We start from the raw sequence: 7,345 nt of genomic DNA on the forward strand, positions 1-7,345 counted from the left end.
ATATGAAACAGAGCAGTACTAAAGCTCTTAAAGCCTGTCTTAACACTGTGATTCATAAGGTTTTTTTTTAACATAATAAAATCTGTGGGGGGATGCTGATAGTATTGTTTATAAGCACCAAAGGTTCATTATGCAGGCAGGTCCTAAGGTTTCTGGTTTTCAAAAATCAAATCTATTGAGCGGTAATCAGTTTTGAAACAAAACTCTCCCAGCACATGGGAACATCCACTTCCACCTAATAGTATTTTTAACCACTCAGTGATTGAAGATGGCGTGATGAGTGATCAAGGAGTAGTCAAAACACATTTCAGCCACAAAAGCTGAAGTTAAAAAAAAAAAAAAACACAACTTGTTTCCAAGCCAAAAACAGAAAAATGACAAGAAGTATTTTGTGTTATGACAAATTATCTCTTCAACAGATATTTCTGTGGGATTTGAGTTGTAATTAGTTGGCTTATTTGTCTCTATTGGCAAGCTGTGACTGTATTATTTGTGTCAATTACAGCTGTAGCTCAAGGAGAAAAGAGCAGTGTGTGTGTGTGTGTGTGTGTGTGTGTGTGTGTGTGTGTGTGTGTGTGTGTGTGTGTGTGTGTGTGTGTGTGTGTGTGTGTGTGTGTGTGTGTGTGTTGGGGGGGTGTGATCAAGGCTGATGTCACTGATTGAGGTTGATGGAGGTCATAGACTATATAAAGATACAGAGAAACAGTCAAAATAGATTTCAAAGTTTTAATCTTTTGTCCCTGTGTTAATCGCTCACTTATCTCCTTGTCAAACGCTCACTTTGACACTCTCGCTAAAAAATATTAATATATCTTGTGACTTATTGTGAACTGTATACATAAATGTATGCACGTTCTTTGAGGGTGACTTACTAACCCCATCCATCATAAAATAAACCTTGTAACCTCGTTGGCTTGTAGCAGCTTTCAATGTTAGGAGCTGTGTGTTTGGATGTCAGTTGTTATAAATGTGAGTGAGTTTGTGCTATAATTGATTTATCTCTTGATTGTTCTTCTCTTCCTGATCTGACAACACAAATGGGGGATGTTACAGGCCAACAGTCCTTCACACTTTCTACAAGTTCTTTCAGGTTTAGTTTCTTTCTAAAGTTTCTCTATTGTGAGCTGAAGTCAAATCTGTTCAAGAAGTGACAAAATCTCGGGTTGTTCATTCCATACATGTATGTAGATAAAGTTCTGGTCATGACGGCATTTAGCACAATGAAATTACACTGACATAGATCGTGGAAATTTCATGATTACTGCATTCTCTCGTAGGTTGAAGAAAATCTGCGTACATTTTTCGCGTCCACTTTGGTGAACTTTTATATGCAAATTTACGCTGTCTTGACAGTGCTGACCTTTGAGTAGTGAGAGAGTCAGACTCTGTGGCTTTCTTTTGGCTCAAAGGTCAACAATGGAGGAAGCTATTGTAGTTGTGTTGCACTGTCCACTTTTATTTAACCCCTTTTGCTCTGAGTATAAGCTCCTCCATAAAAGATAGCCACCAGATTAAATAGCTTGTGAAATGCTAAATGTTGCAGCTTAATGTGAGGACTGGATTTCTGGAGTGTGGTGTGTATTTCCTGAGGCTAACCTAGCTGTTGGTCAGGAGATACATAACATTTACATTAGGCTGGCTGACTAAAATGTCTTGCTTTGTATTTCTACATGTTCTAACATGTTGTACAGAAGTTGGCTGTGAAATTGTGTGTTAAGTTTAAAATGATTATGTTTTGTGTACTTTTGCTGTAGTAAATTCATTGGTTTTCCAATTAACAGCAAAAGTAGTAGCAATAAAGTATAATGTAATGAGCAGTTGATTACATTTTCCAAGTACCTTGCCCAACACTGGTAGCAGATGCTCATTTATCCTATATGGAAATATAGTAAATCAATCAAATCCCTCTCATAATTATACCCTTCCATTTTATGTGTAAATATGTCACAATACTGTCATTTCACTGTGATTTTAATGACCTTTGTGCCTTTCACAGGGAGTCTTATTTAAAAAAAAACCCCAAAACAAAACAAAAAAAACCCCTAAAGTTTTCAAAAAACTGTAGAGACCAGAGTTGAACTTTATTTTACGGTACACTAATAAGATGTAATAGGCCATACTTTGTACCAAATTAGGAAAAAAACTAGAAAAAATGTGTTCTTTATTAGACAGTAAACAAACACAGCTATACCCTAATTAGACACCATACACCTACATTATGCTGTAATTACAAACTGCTTATTAGACCCAAAATATAGGCCTAAGACACTATTATACCAAATACTCTAATTAGAAACCAAATAGGAGATCATACACTGTTAGACATAATTTTATAAGATCACAGTCTAATTAGAAATCAAAGACCAAATGCCATATCAAATACAAAATATGCTGCAGTTGAATGCTATTCTACCCTTACTACCAAGTTTTGCTGTAATTAGACACCACGCTACCAGCATGGGCCTGTGATAACTTAATGAGACAACGCAGGCTGTAATTATATAACGAATATAATGCCATATTATATCGGGCATCGCCTTTATAACAGTCAGAAAAAACAGAGAACCCAGAGGACAATACATGTATTTGGTCTTATTTAACCTACCTGCACTTTCTTACAGTCATTTGTTGCTCATTAGAAGAAAAATGTACTGTAAACTAAAGTCAAACCACGTTGGGTCACATCTGGTCACTACTTCACATGTCCCCCTTAGCCTGGATATTCTCCAGAGTCCTGTGGAGTTTGTAGGTATTAATACATAGATTAATACATGTTTTCTTAATAATCTACTCCCATACCAGTTAAGGCATTAGACCAAGATAGACCCCAGTAACATTAGGCCATTGAAGCTGCTAGGACAATGCATCTTTATTTCCCCTATTTATTTCTTATATTTCTCCCCTTACTAGACTTTCTTAGAGGTTCATTTGTGACACATTACAAAAGAACTGTACCATAAACTAAAGTGAAATCCATCTTTATTTACCATTGTTAGACCCTTATTAGACTTTCTTAGAGAGTCATTTGCAACTCATTACAACAGAACTGTACCATAAACTAATGTGAAGACATACCAAAACCCTCTTCAGCTGGTCCTGTGCACTGTAGTCTAGTAACAAATGCTGCAAGCTACATAGACATCGGACCATTTAATGCCTTGTCACTATATAACCCCCAGCATGGAAGTAATCAGTGAGAAAGTATAGACTTTCTTAGAGGGTAATTAGCAACAGAACTGTACTGTAAACTAAAGAGAAATCACGTATCTGCTGTAAATGCTAAAATAGTCCAACCAACCTGACCCAGACATCTGTTGTAGACGTTAACGTGTCACTTTCAAGTGATCCTGATAATAAATGATAAATGTTATAACCAAACACAAAGCAAACACATCAAGTATCTTAGTTAATACAATACATGCAATCATTTCTAGAGAAACATACTGAGTCAGTATTGATGTCAATAAACTGATCAAGCACCAGATCGAGACAAAAGTCATCTGAAGGCACTTTATACATAGATGTGCAACCGTGTTTTTCTGTTGTGCATTTCGATTCTTGTAGCTCATCTAACAATTTGAAGTCTTTACTCTTGTAATTTCATCTGATGCACTTTGCTCCAGTTTCCACTGAGGCGATGAAGCAGGCTAATGCTAACTCCAGGAGCCGCTGAAAGTCCTCGTCTGAACTCTAAGGAAAATAGAAGCTCTAAATCACTGATTTCTTCATCAGAATGAGCATTATAGAACATACATGCCAGCATAAATGCAAATGGCTGTGTGTCAAATGAATTGTTTACATGAAATACAGCATCATTTAGGTGTAGGTGTCTAATGAGGGAATAATTGAGTTTACCGTCTAATAAAGAACGTATTATTTCTAATTTGATACAAAGTATGGCCAATTACTGTAAAATAAAGTAATGTTTATGATTTCAGGAAAATTGATGAAAAGGAAATAAAAAGTCAATCTGCTATTGTTTGCTGAAAAACCGAGACCACACTGGGCTTAAACTATCCTAATGAGACTAATGTTTAGGTCTACAGAACTGAGAAAAAAAAACTGCTTTGTGATGTTCTGGGCTTAATCTGTTAATGAAGGGTATGATTATGCAACATCATCAGGTAGAAGATGAACCAGTTTCTAATCCCACCCACCAAAGCCTCCTCATTGAGTGAATCAGTGGAACTGATTGCGGGAGTACATTGTGGGTGAAGGAGCCAATTGCATTTTCCACCCCCTCACTCCTCCCAAGAGAGCATGCTCCAACTTTCATTCCCCAGAACATCACCCCCTTAAATGTTATTGCATTTACAAATCCATTAAATATGTCCTAATTTTTATCTTTTAAATCTGTAATTGGAGATGCCAGCTCTACACAGTGGCTTCTGCAGCAGCAGCTAGTCAATATAATTGCAATGTACGCGTGTCTTGAGTATAATACCAATTAGCTGTGTTACCTCCTTGAAGAGCAAACTGTGTCCAAATAAACACATCTTAATTATGCCCGCAGAGAATAGGAGTTGGAGAACACACAATTAAAGTGGCTAATTAATTCAGTGTTTTATCATCACAGTTTTACTTTTTTTTTTTTTACCCTTCTTTTTCTATACGCCAAGAATCATGCAACTAAAAGATTAATAACAGTTCGCCCTCTCCACAGGACTGTGGGTCAGTCTTTGTAGTTCACTGTCCTGGCAGTCATTAGCCTCTGTGGGCTTAAGAAAAGGGGACCATTGATAAAGAAAGAACGTGCCACTCTCACTGAGTTTCTCAGTCCCGTCCAGGCGAGTCAGACCACTTGGCTTTTCTGCTCTTTCAGGCTTAAGGGACTCTCTAACCACAAATCCTTTAAAATCTGACAAAGTTTGAGGTTGTTTAAGTTAAATCTTTGAGCTTTATGTTTGCTCATCTCATTTCTTGCCTTATATTACTTCATACCACTGCTACTAGCTTTGAGAAGCCTTAAAACCAGTTCGTATTTTCTTTGTCTTTGAACTTACCCACAGTAGTCCACTCTATGCAAAACTTCATCTGAATTAGCGACACATAGCCTTGAGCACCAGTGCATGCTGGGGCCTTGTGATAAGGTATTAGAGCGGTCTCATGAGGAATATCACTTGCAATCATTTTTATCATACCAGAGTTACTTTAGATTTTTTAAAGAGACTTACCCTCTCTATCTAGCAATGAACAACATCTCAGATTGGTTCATTTTAAACGCAACTCTGATATACTTGATTTGATCATTATGAGATTTGTCTGATTGCACAGTAACTGAAGTGAGCAGGATAATAACCAGACATTTCTCAGCAGGAAAAGTCTGTGTCTGCGACTACAGATGTCTATGAATAGGCTTACATCAGATCACATACACAATTCACAGTGGGCCGAGGCTCAACCGGAGCAACACAAATGCAGGTTCAAAGTGCCGGTCCCCAGAGTGTCAGCTGTGCTCTTGACATTAGGTTGTGCGGAGAAGTGGATCACATAGTGAGTCAATGAGTCTCAATGGCTTTGTGAAATAGCATAATGGCAAAGCTTGCATCAGAGAGTGACTGTATAGTCTCTGATGCAAGCTCGTGCAGTACTGTGTTTCAAGCAACAATGCAAGGATGTAACTACAGACCAAACAAGGTTTCCTCGTTATCCATTTTTGGGTGATTTATTGTCCTCTTGATCTTTCTAGTGTTCATGTTAAAACTGTTATTTTAAATCGATCTCCCTTATTGATGATAATTAATCTCACTGCTCAAGACTCTTCCATTCCCATGTAAGTCCTAGAATTCAATAGTAGTTGTGACTGTGAGGAGGCAGAGCCCACCTCGTCAGTGATCTCAAGCTGCCGGTGAAGAAACTACAGATGCTTCTTCAAGAAAGGAAATATAATTAGAGCCTCTGTATCAGCATCACTACATTACTACAGAAGACTCTTGATGGATTGCTTCATATGACCAACAGGGATAGCCAAGGCACCAAGCTTCCCCACTAGCAATGCTAAACGTCTTACCATAAAATAGTCTGTTCCTACCAACTTTTTCAGGAACTCTTGAACCCTACCAGTGTTTCGACTGGAAGAACCATATACAAAATGTACTTCCTGCTAAAAAGAAAAAAAGTCCCTACTCCCTGGGATGTAAGTTGGAGTGCTGAAATTCACAGCTGCTGAGGGACGGACATTTCTCATAATGAATGAACATTTCTTTTCCGCTGATATTTCTTTGAATTCGATTCGTACCGAGTCAGCACTGCTGTGTACCGCCTCAAGAAATAGCCATAAGCTTGCACTCTAAAGTCCAACAATGACAAAAGCTCTCGCCTTTTCCTTCCTTCTTTTATGTGTTACCAAACTCGTTTTTAGCTTTAAGCAGTGGAGGTGGTGACTGGCTGATACATGTTTGACTTAGCTGTACGTGCTCACTGCTGAGTTCAATCAGTTCTAGTACAGATCTGTACCTGACTGGACTGCTGATACTGATAGCAGCTCTCGTACGTACCCTCTGCCCTCGACACTTCTCATACATGCTGAACTGCTGTCGGTATGCTGAAGAATACTGAGTTCAAAATAATCAGTGCTTGTTGGCCTGCATGTGGACACAGTGCCTTCTGCCCTGGTGGAGTTTGGTGAAACTCACTGTTGCAGTGCGGTTGACTTTTAGTGCATGCTAGTGTTAATAACTGTTTTGCATTTTGATTTAAATGTTTTTTTTCCATCTCCAGTTCATTTCTTATTTCTGCTTCTGTCACAACAAAACATAAAATGAGTTTTTCTGTAAAGAATAATACACATGTAGCATCAATACAATAATGATCAGCTTTATGTAGCATGCAGCCTAATATTTTGAAAGGATAATGAGGCATAGACTGCTTTAATACTACTTAATAGTGCACTTTTAGGTCCAGTTTCTCAGAGGGATTAAGACTAGTCCTAGACTAAAAACAAGATTCTGTGAAAATATCCATTGAGAACCAGACTTAATCCCTGTCTGGGAAATCGGCCCTGTCTGTGCACCTGTTATAATGGTGCATGATTGTACACTTCACTGAACTCTTGAAACTAGGCACACACTGTGCATATACTATATTTAGAGGTCTCGATCTGAGTAAACTTAGGTAAGAGAACACTCTCAACATATGACAATACAAACCGAATCACTGATTTACATATTCCATGTTTTTTAATGCATCGTTCAAGTTTTGATGTATGCGACTTGCCGTGCATGAGTTGAAATACTACCAACATTATACCATATAAACAAAAATAAACACCTCTAAATAACTCCACGGTAAAGCATGAATGTGATCAAATGAGACTTCCTGGAAAAAGAGATTATGGCACCATCCT

Source organism: Scomber scombrus, chromosome 1 (assembly GCF_963691925.1).
Source record: "Scomber scombrus chromosome 1, fScoSco1.1, whole genome shotgun sequence".
In the NCBI taxonomy this organism is placed as follows: Eukaryota; Metazoa; Chordata; class Actinopteri; order Scombriformes; family Scombridae; genus Scomber; species Scomber scombrus.